Genomic DNA, 11,259 nt, shown 5'->3' with positions numbered 1-11,259 from the left:
TTGAAGGGCTCTCAATCGGCTATACCTATTTAGTGTGTATTACTTGGAAAAATGGTACTCCTAACGGATATGAGGGATCAATACAGAGGGTTTAAAGGTGGGTTTAAGAATAACAAAACCTTGGTGCGATTGTAGTGAGTGGTAAACGAGTGCTAGCTAGTGTAGTTCGGAAGAATACGTTTAGTAAATTATTGTATTTGCTCGGAAGAGAATTACGACACCTACAGTGCTCACGATCGGTAGCGAGTATCTAGGCGAATTTGTAGCAGACGTAGCAGGGAGAATTCCGATAAGAGGGAAAATCGTAACTCTAGATCTTCCTAATCTTGTCTGCAACAGTTGCTTTGTTAGTAATAAAATTATAGTTTTTAATTACCTTGTTAATTGTTAGTAAACACTCAAGTCATTATTCAATCTTGTTGGAAGTTGATTATTTGGATTCTTGCTGAACTAAAAGTTGTAATTAGTACGTTAATTCCCTGTGGGATTCGACTCCGGACTTGTAAACCAGATTATATTTGTAACGACCGCTTAGTCCTTTTATAAGGCATAGTTGGACGCGATCAACCTTTCTTTTTCCCCCTTTTTTTGGTGATAGGCTATTTAATGTTTAATCTGATACATGATATTTTCCAATTTTTACAGTTCTGTTTTGGCAGTTAGTGAACGAATTACTAGAAAATGATGATCTTTTTTACTTTTAAGATTTAAACAAAATAAATTTACGAGTTGATATTATGGAAAGGTTTGGACCATGCGAAGCGTGGATAAATTAACTAGTTTCTATAGATAAAAAGAACTTTAATCATTCATTTGTTAAAGATTTTTGAGAGTTAATAGTGCAAATTTGTGAATTCAACACAAGATTTGCATATGAAATTTTGAGTAAGTCCCGAGCGTTGAGCGTTAGGCGTGTTTAGGGCGCACGTCGGAGGCTTGGCGACTTGGGTGCATAAATCTCACAGAACTAAATTTCACACATGAGTCTCAAGACGTTTTGATAATGTCCCGCCCCGGGACAAGCCCCGAGGCGAGTCCCATAAAAGCCTTTTAAAAGACCGGTGCAGACATAATAAAAAAGGCTAGATTGAAGCGAAAGGCAACTCATTGGTGTTAATGCGGATCCTCTGTTTGTGCACGTCGCTTAACCTATCAGCGGCGAGGGTATTGTTTAAATACTATGTAAAATTGTAATACCAACTATCTTATTGGGGCACATTGTAGTGTTGGAAAAATATATTTAAAACCTACTCATTGTGTAGGAAACAAAAAGATAAAAAGATTGAAATGTGGCTATTACCACGAAATATGCCAGAAAGGAAGAAATTGAAATGAGAAACATTCCCTTGAAGTATCTAAATATCAAAACTCTATATTAGACCACCCTTAGAAATAGAAATAAAAATAAAAACGAGATTATTTTCAGCTCATTGCACTCGTACGATATGAGGGCCTGACATTATAAGCTAACTAGCAAAGCCATTTAACTTCCACGATTCAGACTAAGTGGGCGTTTGGACATAAGAATTGTAAAATTCGGAAAAATGGTGAAATTATTTTTCAAGTGAAAAATGATATTTGAAATTTAGAGTTGTGTTTGGACATAAATTTTAGTTTGGGTTGTTTTTGAAGTTTTGTGAGTGATTTGAGTGAAAATTTTGAAAAACAGCTTTTTGCAGTTTTTCAAATTTTCGAAAAATTCCAAAATGCATCTTCAAATGAAAATTGAAAATTTTATGAACAAACGCTGATTTCGAAAAAAAGTAAATTTTTTTTGAAAAAATCTTCCATCAAATTTTATGTCCAAACGGGCTCTAAAATCATGAAGTTATCTTCAACTCAAGCAACTTTCTCAAATTGCGATGGCAATTGATCTTAAATTACGCATATAGATTAACAATTACTCATTTACTCCATCTGTTTTAATTTAGATGATATACTTTCCTTATTAGTTCGTTCCAAAATGAATGACACATTTTTATATTTAAAAATAATTTAACTTTAAGCTTTTCATTCTACTTACTTTATCATTAATGAGAAATTTTTATAGCCACATAAATATTATGGCCTACTAAGATTTTCCCCCTAGCTTTAGCACTAGATGTTGCAAAAGTCTTTTTTTTTCTCTTTAACTTTGTGTCAAGTCAAACTACATCATTTAAATTGAAACGCATGGAGTATAGTAATATTTTATGTTCGTGCGATTGATGTTTGACTATAATTCCATATTTTTAGTGCATTACTTACCTTATATTTTGAGGCTTTAATGCTAAACTATACTATATTTGTGCTTAATTGAATTTATTTTATGTGTAGGTACGAAGACGAATTTTGATCACATGGTAAATTAATCTTAAATAGTATCTTTATGATGGAGGAGGAAAATTATTCAATGATTGAAGAGACAATGCAAAGGAATTGAAAGAAACGAAAGAGAGAAAGGAAAAGGAAAAGTTAGGCAACGAGCACCAACTCTATGAGAAATCAGAACATTGAAATGAAGATAAGCAGTTGGGCGACGCGAGCTTTCTAGCTCGCGGTGGAGCTGGCGACGCACGGGTAAAGCGAGAAGGAGCTTGCTACAGAGCTTACGGCGCAGGGGCTGAGGCGAGATGGATCAGGCGTTTTGCCCCGCGAGGCGAGGCCCGTGACGAGCGTGTTCCGAATTTTTAAAGCCTATTTCGTCTCCTATTTGATTTTGGACTTAGTTATTTCATTTAGGTCTCTTCCCTACACATATAAATATTCATTAAACACTATTCTTAGAGGAGTTTTTGCGACCGGAGGCAAGAACATCACGTGGACAACTTTTGGAGGAGAAAATCATCGAGTTCTTCATCCCTTTATCTTTTCCTTGTAATTTGTTTATACAAAATACTTGAAAAATTGTTACTACGAACATGAGTGGCTAAAATCTATAGTTCTGGGGTTGTAATTTAGCCATGAATATTATTGTTTTACGTTGACTTAACCTTGATTATAATTCACTAATATATGATTGTTTCTTCAATTCTGTGATTAATTGCTTAATTGTGTGGTCATCAGTTAGGTCCTATTAACTATCTATGCTATTCTTGGGAAAGCCATGTTTAGATTAGAGTAGAATTGAAGAGAGCACGAGCACGATCTTAACTTTGAGGGGGAGAGGGGGCGGATTTATGGTTAGGATAGGAATATACCTAGTCACCGTGCTTAATTAAATATCGTAATCTTAATGCTTCTTGATAGATTGATTCCATAGGAATATAGGCGTTGATCTATTTTGAATAGACGAGTAGTACTTTGGAAAAGGCTATGAGAGTAATTGTTCGATTAATTAACAACCATGAGTGAATTGTAGGAAAGAGAGAGTTAACTAGAACACAATAGGATTGGTAAATCGATCACAACTCTGAAATATTTGTCTCTACTAAATACACCATAATTATTTTACTACTTGATAATTTAGTTACTACTTAGAATTATAGCTTAGTATAATCACATTCTTGAACTCGATTTTGACTTGACTGAATAACAATCTTGGTGATTTTAGTGGGTACTTGATACAAGTCTCTATAGGTTCGACACTCGACTTATCATTTTATTACTTATACGACCACATATACTTGCATGTGCGTTTGGGAGCAACAAGTTTTTGGCGCCGTTGTCGGGGACTTGAATATCGACTACTTTCTAGTTTTTGCTTAATTGTTTATTTCGTCAAGTCTAACTTTACTTGATTGTTGCTCTGATTTCAGGAACTTTGATTGAATGCGTAGGGTCAGAAGCCAGGACAGACTTCAAGGCTTTGACCCCGAACCCGAGAGAACATTTCATAGGAGGTTGAGGGAAGCAAAGGATATAAATAATCTTCAGGCACTTGTTCAATTTCCTGTGAACATGGAAGAGGAGCAACATATGGCTGTTGAGGAGGTGGCAATGCCCAACATTGCTAATGTCACTTCCAGCATTGTGATGCCCAGGATCACCGGACACTTTGAGCTAAAACAGAGTATGATCCAGCTACTTCATGTGAATGGGCAGTTTATGGGTCTTCCACACGAGGATCCACAACAACATATCCTGAATTTCTTGGAGATTAGTGATACTTATATCACTAACGGAGTCACTCCAGACTATGTGAGGCTCACACTTTTCCCATTCTCTCTGTTGGGCAAAGCAAAGCGATGGCTGAAGGCAGAACCGGCTAATTCAATTACATCATGGAATGATCTGACAAGGAAATTTTTAGCAAGGTTCTTCCCTTCAGGCAAAACTGCAAAGATCAGAAGTGAGATAGTCGCCTTCAAACAGAAAACGAGGGAGTCTTTATACTCAGTTTGGGAGAGGTTCAAAGGGCTGCTCAGAGACTGTCCTCATCATAACCAGACCAACGAAGTGTTAGCTCACACTTTCATAGAGGGGCTACATCCTGAGACAAAAATTATGGTAGATGCTGCAGCTGAAGGTCAAGTGTTGGAGAAAAGCTTTGACGAGATATATGCATTATTGAACAAATTTTTCAAAAGCAATCCGAATTGGCAAGGAGAAATGGGCAGACACACGGTGCAAAATTCTGCAGGGGTTCTCGAATTAGATGTCGTCTCGGCATTATCAGTGCAGATTTCTATACTGACCAACCAAGTCAATCAGATGACCTTGGGTATTAACAAGCAACAAGTTCAACTAGTGTAACATGTTCAATTATTTTGTGAAGTATGTGGAGAGGGTCATACGATTGACTTATGCCTAGTTAATCTAGAGTCTGTCTGCTTTGTGGGTAATGCAAATAGGGGCCAGACAAACCAATATGGGAATACTTACAATCCCAACTGGAGGAACCATCCAAACTTCTCTTGGGGTGGAAATCAAGGTGCTCAAAATCGATACCGACCACAAGCACCTCAACAACAATATAGACCACCTCAGGCTGAACAACAAGCAAACTCAACAAATCACATTGAGGAAATGATGAAGAAATTGATGGCTGACCAGCAAGCCCACACCGCAAAGATGATAAAGAAAGTGATGGTTGACTAGCACGGCCAAGCCGCAGTCATGAGAAATTTGGAACGCCAAATGGGATAACTTGCCAGTGCCCAAAATACCCGACCAGTTGGAGCTCTTCCAAGTGACACTGAGGCTAATCCTAAGGCATATTTTAATGATGTCTCATTGAGGAATATGAGACAATTAGAAGAAGTCCAGTCGAAAAAGAGAAAACAAGTGACCTTTAATGAGAAACCGACAACTATAGAGTCAGAATCAGAAAAATCAAAGGAGTCTGAGAAGCCAGCTGAAGAGGCGGTGGCTAAGTAACTCCCACCATTAGTTGTGAGGCCACCACCTCTGTTCCCTCAAAGATTGCAGAAAGTGAAGGATAATGCCACGTATATTTTTTTTTTTTTGATATTTTGAAGCATGTGCAAATAAATATTCCATTGGTAGACATCCTGCAAGAAGTGCCCAAATATGCAAAATACATCAAGGACAGTGAAAAATAAAAGGAGACTGACTGAATTCGAGACTGTGGCACTCACTGAGGAATGTAGCTCTAGAATCCAAAGCAAGCTACCTTAGAAATTGAAGGATCAATGTAGTTTCTCTATCAAAATCTTGATTGGTAAACATGCAGTCGGGTGAGCTTTGTGTGATCTTAGAGCGAGCATCAATCTGATGCCGCTATCTGTGTTCAGACAGTTGGGTTTGGGTGATCCGCGCCCAACAACAGTAATCTTACAGTTGGATGATCACTCCCTTGCTCATCCGGAAGGAGTGATCGCTCCCTTGCTCATCCGGAAGGAGTGATTGAAGATGTGTTAGTTCAATTGGGTTCTTTCATATTCCCTGCTGATTTTATTATTTTAGACTACGAGCCTGATCAGGAAGTCCCATTTATTTTGGGGCTTCCATTCTTGGCCATGGGCCGATCTATTATTGATGTATGCAAATGAAAGATGACGATGAGAGTAGGTGATCAAGTAGAGGTATTTAATATGTACAAAGCACTCAGATTGCCAGCCCACTATGAAGAGCTATCCATGATTTTTGTAGTAGAAAGCAGTGCTACGTCATTGGTGCCTTATATGAGCCCTATAGATCCTCTTGAACGAGCTTTGATTGGGAATGAAGAAGACATTGAAGATAAGATGATGGGTGAAATTGAACAAGTACTTGATAAATCATGCAATTATGTCCATGGGTTTGGGAAGTTTGAGGAGTTGGGCAGGCCTCTTACTCTGACCCTTCCTAAGCCATCTATTGAGGAAGCTCTAAAGCTAGAATTAAAGCCCCTGCCAGCACATTTGCGCTATGCTTATTTGGGGAACTCTGAAACATTGCCAGTAATTATCTCGTCCAGCCTGACTAATGTACAAGAAGAAAAATTACTCAGAATACTTCGCGAGCATAAAAAGGCTATAGGGTGGACAATTGCTGACATCAAAGGAATCAGTCCATCATTTTGCATGCATAACATTTTTCTGGAAGATGGACACCGACCCAGTGTTGAGCAGCAGAGGAGATTGAATCCTATCATGATGGAAGTCATGAAAAAGGAAGTAATTAAGTGGCTCGATGCAAGTATCATTTTTCCTATATCTGACAGCAATTGGGTTAGCCTAGTTCAATGTGTTCCTAAAAGGGGAGGGATGACCGTGGTTGAGAATGAAAAAAATGAGCTAATTCCTACTCGCACTGTGACGGGGTGGAGAGTTTGCATTGATTACAGAAAGCTCAACAAAGCAACCCGCAAGGACCACTTCCCGCTTCCATTCATTGACCAAATATTGGACAGATTGGCGGGGCATGATTATTATTGCTTCCTTGATGGTTATTCAGATACAACCAGATTGTCATATGCCCAGAGGATCAGGAGAAGACCGCTTTTACTTGTCCTTATAGCACTTTCGCTTTCAAGCGAATGCCGTTTGGTATTTGTAATACACCAGCTACTTTCCAGAGATGCATGATGGCTATTTTCATCGATATGGTGGAAATATTTGTGAAAGTTTTTATGGATGATTTTTCGGTCTTCGGGTCTTCTTATGATGATTGTTTGAAGAATTTGAGCAAGGTGTTAGCCCGTTGTGAAGAAACAAATCTGGTATTGAATTGGGAAAAGTTCCATTTTATGGTGCAGTAAGCATCGTGTTGGGTCACAGAGTGTCTAGGAGCGGCATTGAAGTTGATAAGGAGAAGGTGGAGGCAATTAAAAAATTACCCCCACCCATTTCTGTGAAGGGTGTCCGGAGTTTCTTGGGACACACAGAATTCTATCGACGCTTTATTAAAATTTTTTCTAAAATTGCTACTCCTTTGTGCAGGTTGCTTGAAAAAGATGTGACTTTTAATTTTGACGACGCCTGCCTGAAAGCATTCGATGAGCTCAAAATGAAGCTGGTGGTTGCCCCCATTATTGCCGCATCGGATTGGTCCTTACCATTTGAGCTTATGTGTGATGCAAGTGACCATGTTATTGAGGCAGTGTTAGGCCAGAGGAAGGACAAAATATTTTATTCCATCTACTATGCGAGTAAGACTCTTGATGATGCGCAGCTGAATTACACTACCACTGAAAAGGAGTTGTTAGCTGTGGTATGAGCCTTTGAGAAATTTCGGGCATACTTGGTGAGAACAAAAGTCATAGTCCATACCGATCATGCAACAATCATGTATCTATTTACAAAGAAGGAATCTAAGGCTAGATTGATGCGCTGGGTTTTATTGTTCTAGGAATTTGATGTGGAAATACGAGATCGAAAGGGCACAGAGAACCAAGTAGCTGACCATCTATCAAGGCTGGAAAATCACAACCACGTGGAGGAGGATGGGCAAATTAAAGAAATATTTCCTAATGAGCAACTTTTTGCTATCACCCAAGACCCTTCCCCATGGTACGCGGACTATGTGAATTATCTGGTGAGCGAGGTACTTCCTCCTGAAATTGAATATGAAGCTAGAAAGAGGTTTCTACATGATGTGAACTTCTACTATTTGGATGAGCCATATTTGTACAAGCAGTGTGCTGACCAAATGATGAGGAGATGCATACTTGAATAGGAGGTTGAACTAGTGTTGTATGATTTTCATGCATCACCCTATGAGGGCCATCATGGAGACGATAGAACAACTGCAAAGGTATTACAATCCGGTTTATTTTGGCCAACATTATTCAAGGATTCCCATGCATTTGTTAAGAAGTGTGACCAGTGTAAGAGAACAAGAACAATCACAAAGAGACATGAGATTACTTTGAATAACATCCTGGAGATCGAGATTTTTGATGTGCGGGGGATAGATTTTATGGGACCATTCCCATTGTCCAGAGGAAACAAATACATTTTGCTAGCAGTTGACTACATGTCAAAATCGGTAGAGGCGATCACATTGCCAATGAATGATGTCATGGTGGTAGCTGCGTTTGTGAAAAAGAACATATTTTTGAGATTAGGGACTCCACGTGCTTTGATTAGTGATGAAGGGACACACTTTTGCAATCGATTGTTGAATAACGTTCTAGCTAAATATGGAGTCCGCCATAGAGTTGCGACGGCATATCATCTACAAACAAGTGGACAAGTTGAGGTGTCTAATAGAGAAATAAAGCAAATCTTAGAGAAGACGGTGAGTGTGAATAGAAAAGATTGGGCTGCAAAGTTATGGAACTGCATACAAAACGCCAATTGGGGCGTCGCCGTATAGGCTAGTTATGGGAAGGCATGTCACTTGCCTGTTGAACTTGAACACAAAGTATATTGAGCCATTAAGAATTTAAATATAGACCTTGAAGCCGCAGGCGAGAAAAGACACTTGTAGTTGAATGAGTTCATACTGCACTCTTATGAAAATGCTTACAAAGAAAAGACAAAAAGATGGCATGGCAAGCATATCAAACTGTGTCGCTTCGAGCCAAGCCAACAAGTATTATTGTTCAATTCTAGACTAAGACTATTTTCTGGGAAGTTAAAATCGAGATAGTCAGACCCGTTTGAGGTAGTGAGAGTCACTCCTTATGGTGCAATTGAGCTGCGAGCCTTGAATGGTGAAAGGAATTTTTTGGTGAATGGACATAGAGTTAAACATTATTAGGGAGGAATAATTGATTGTGAGAAGACCAAGGTTGTACTCGCTGATGAGTAATCGAGACTCTGCGTCATGCCACGACGTTAAATCAGACGCTTGTTGGGAGGCAACCCATCTTTACTAATTTCGTTTATTTATATATTTTCTTATTATTGTTGTAGTATTTGTTTTTGTTTTGTAGGATTATAAGCATAAGAGGCAAATCCATTGGAAGAGTGCAAAAGCGAGTTAGATGGTGAGAAATAAGTGTGGGGTGCCACACAGAGGACCATGCCTGGTGGACGTCTGAGTACCCGTGAGCCGCTATTGCTTCGGCCTTTGGCCTTTCAGGAAGTTTCTTGTCCACCCTCGTTATTGTTTTGCTTATTTGTGCATTGGGGATACTGCACTCTTTTAAGTGTGGGGTGGAGAATTCTCTAGATAATTAGTAGTAGGATGTTAGAAAAATATTAATTTCTTATTTTTGTTTTCGTAGTTGTGTAGTATTTTAGTAGCTATGAAAAAAAATGAAAAAAAAGTAGAAAATTGGACTTCTCCCGGTGATGGATCGCATTCGACAGGTGTCTTGAGGGATTTAAGTCTAAGAAAAAAAGACAAAAAGATTTTCGTTTGTTAGGTAGTGTAGTAATTCCCCCTTGGTTTTTCTTTGTGACGCGGTTCTTTTTCAAGGATTTTATTTAAATCGGGTGTAGGTAATTTTATTTTTTAGGAGTAGGAGCCACTGTGAGATGAATTGAATTGAAACAATATCTCTTGACTTTGTTATGCCTTGAGATATAAATAGTGAGTACTTTGGTTGTGACGCTTAGGCTCAAGTTTTTGACTCTTGTATAAGTATCTTAAATTGTATGATCTTAAATTTGCTTAACTGATTTGACTAGAGTGTCTTGATGAGTCCAATCGTGAGTGATTTATGTGCCATGTATGTGTGAGATTTGTGTGTTATTCTGTGCATTGTATTTGATGTCTAGAACTTGCCCCGTGTATTTGCAAAGCGAAATAGTAGTGTTGTCTAGTCTTGGAAGTGATATAGGCGTTTCTTTATTGAGCCAGATATATATAGTTTACCCGCCTAATTGTTATGTATCGTAGCTAACCCCTTTTAGCCTGTAATCATGTTTCTTTAGCAATCATATTACAAGCCTTACCCATTTATTTGAATTAACCATCTATTTGAACCTTTTCACCTTTCATGAGCACTTGAATTGTTATGAACTTTGTAAAAGTTAAATTGTGTGGGTAGTTGGTTTGGCTTTTGAGTGGAACTAATGAAATAAGGAGAAATGTGCATTGTTTTGAAAAAATAAAATAAAAGCCACTTGAATTAAAAAAATAAAGGAAAAAAAAATAGTTGAATTGCTGTGAAAAAATATTCCTTGATAGTGGTGACTCTTGATATAATTGTGCTTAAAGAAGTATGGAGTTAATATACATTGATGTGAAGGTGGAGTTATGATTTGACATAAGTGTGGGGTTTAAATGTTAAAGTGTACGTATTAAAGTACTTAGGGTGGTGTAGTCACTATTATATCCAAATGTATCCTACCCGACCCGCAGCCTACATTACAACCAATTAAAGTCCTACTTGATCCTAAACTGAATGAGCTCGATTAGTAGAGTAGTATATTATGGGCAAGCCTATGGTGTATCTTTTGTGGCATATCAATATTATTTCTGAGAGTGAGTGAATTCTTTCTATCTTGAGTTCCTAATTGTTCTTAAATTTTATTGTGTGTGGAACTAATCTCTTTTGTTGTGTGAGGGCACTTGATTCATGAAGGAAATGTAATGTCATTGACCTCTATGTTAGAGTAAGTGAGTGAGTTGTGAATAATACGTGGTACTTGTGAGTCAAATTTTGAGGTGAAGATATTACACCCTTGTGCTTAGTCTATTTTAAAGATTCTTGGTGTGATAAGTTAGGAGAATTGTTTAAAAATGTCGTATCTATATAAAGTGTAGTTTGATTGCTCGAGGACGAGCAACGTTTAAGTGTGGGGTATTGATGTTTTACTATAATTACATATTTTTAGTGCATTACTTACTTTATATTTTGGGACTTTAATGCTAAACTATACTATATTTGTGCTTAATTGAGTTTATTTTATATGTAGGTACGTTGGAGGCTGAATTTTGAGCGCACGGTGAATTAATCTTAAATAGTGTCTTTATGATGGAGGACGATTGAAGAGACAA

At 38.0% G+C, this 11,259-nt stretch overlaps 1 non-coding gene across 1 annotated transcript; it reads right to left on the bottom strand.

Moving 5' to 3' along the window:
- Window positions 1-4,260: 4,260 nt before the first annotated feature.
- On the bottom strand, window positions 4,261-4,367 carry LOC142167668 (small nucleolar RNA R71). Its single transcript, XR_012697757.1, has one exon. It is a non-coding gene; the product is annotated as a small nucleolar RNA R71 (small nucleolar RNA).
- Between the last annotated feature and the right edge of the window lie 6,892 nt (window positions 4,368-11,259).

The sequence above is a fragment of the Nicotiana tabacum genome, chromosome 12 (genome assembly GCF_000715075.1).
Source record: "Nicotiana tabacum cultivar K326 chromosome 12, ASM71507v2, whole genome shotgun sequence".
NCBI lineage: Eukaryota > Viridiplantae > Streptophyta > Magnoliopsida > Solanales > Solanaceae > Nicotiana > Nicotiana tabacum.
The sequence above is the reverse complement of the archived record's forward strand: the minus strand, read 5'-3'. Positions and strand labels throughout refer to the sequence as shown.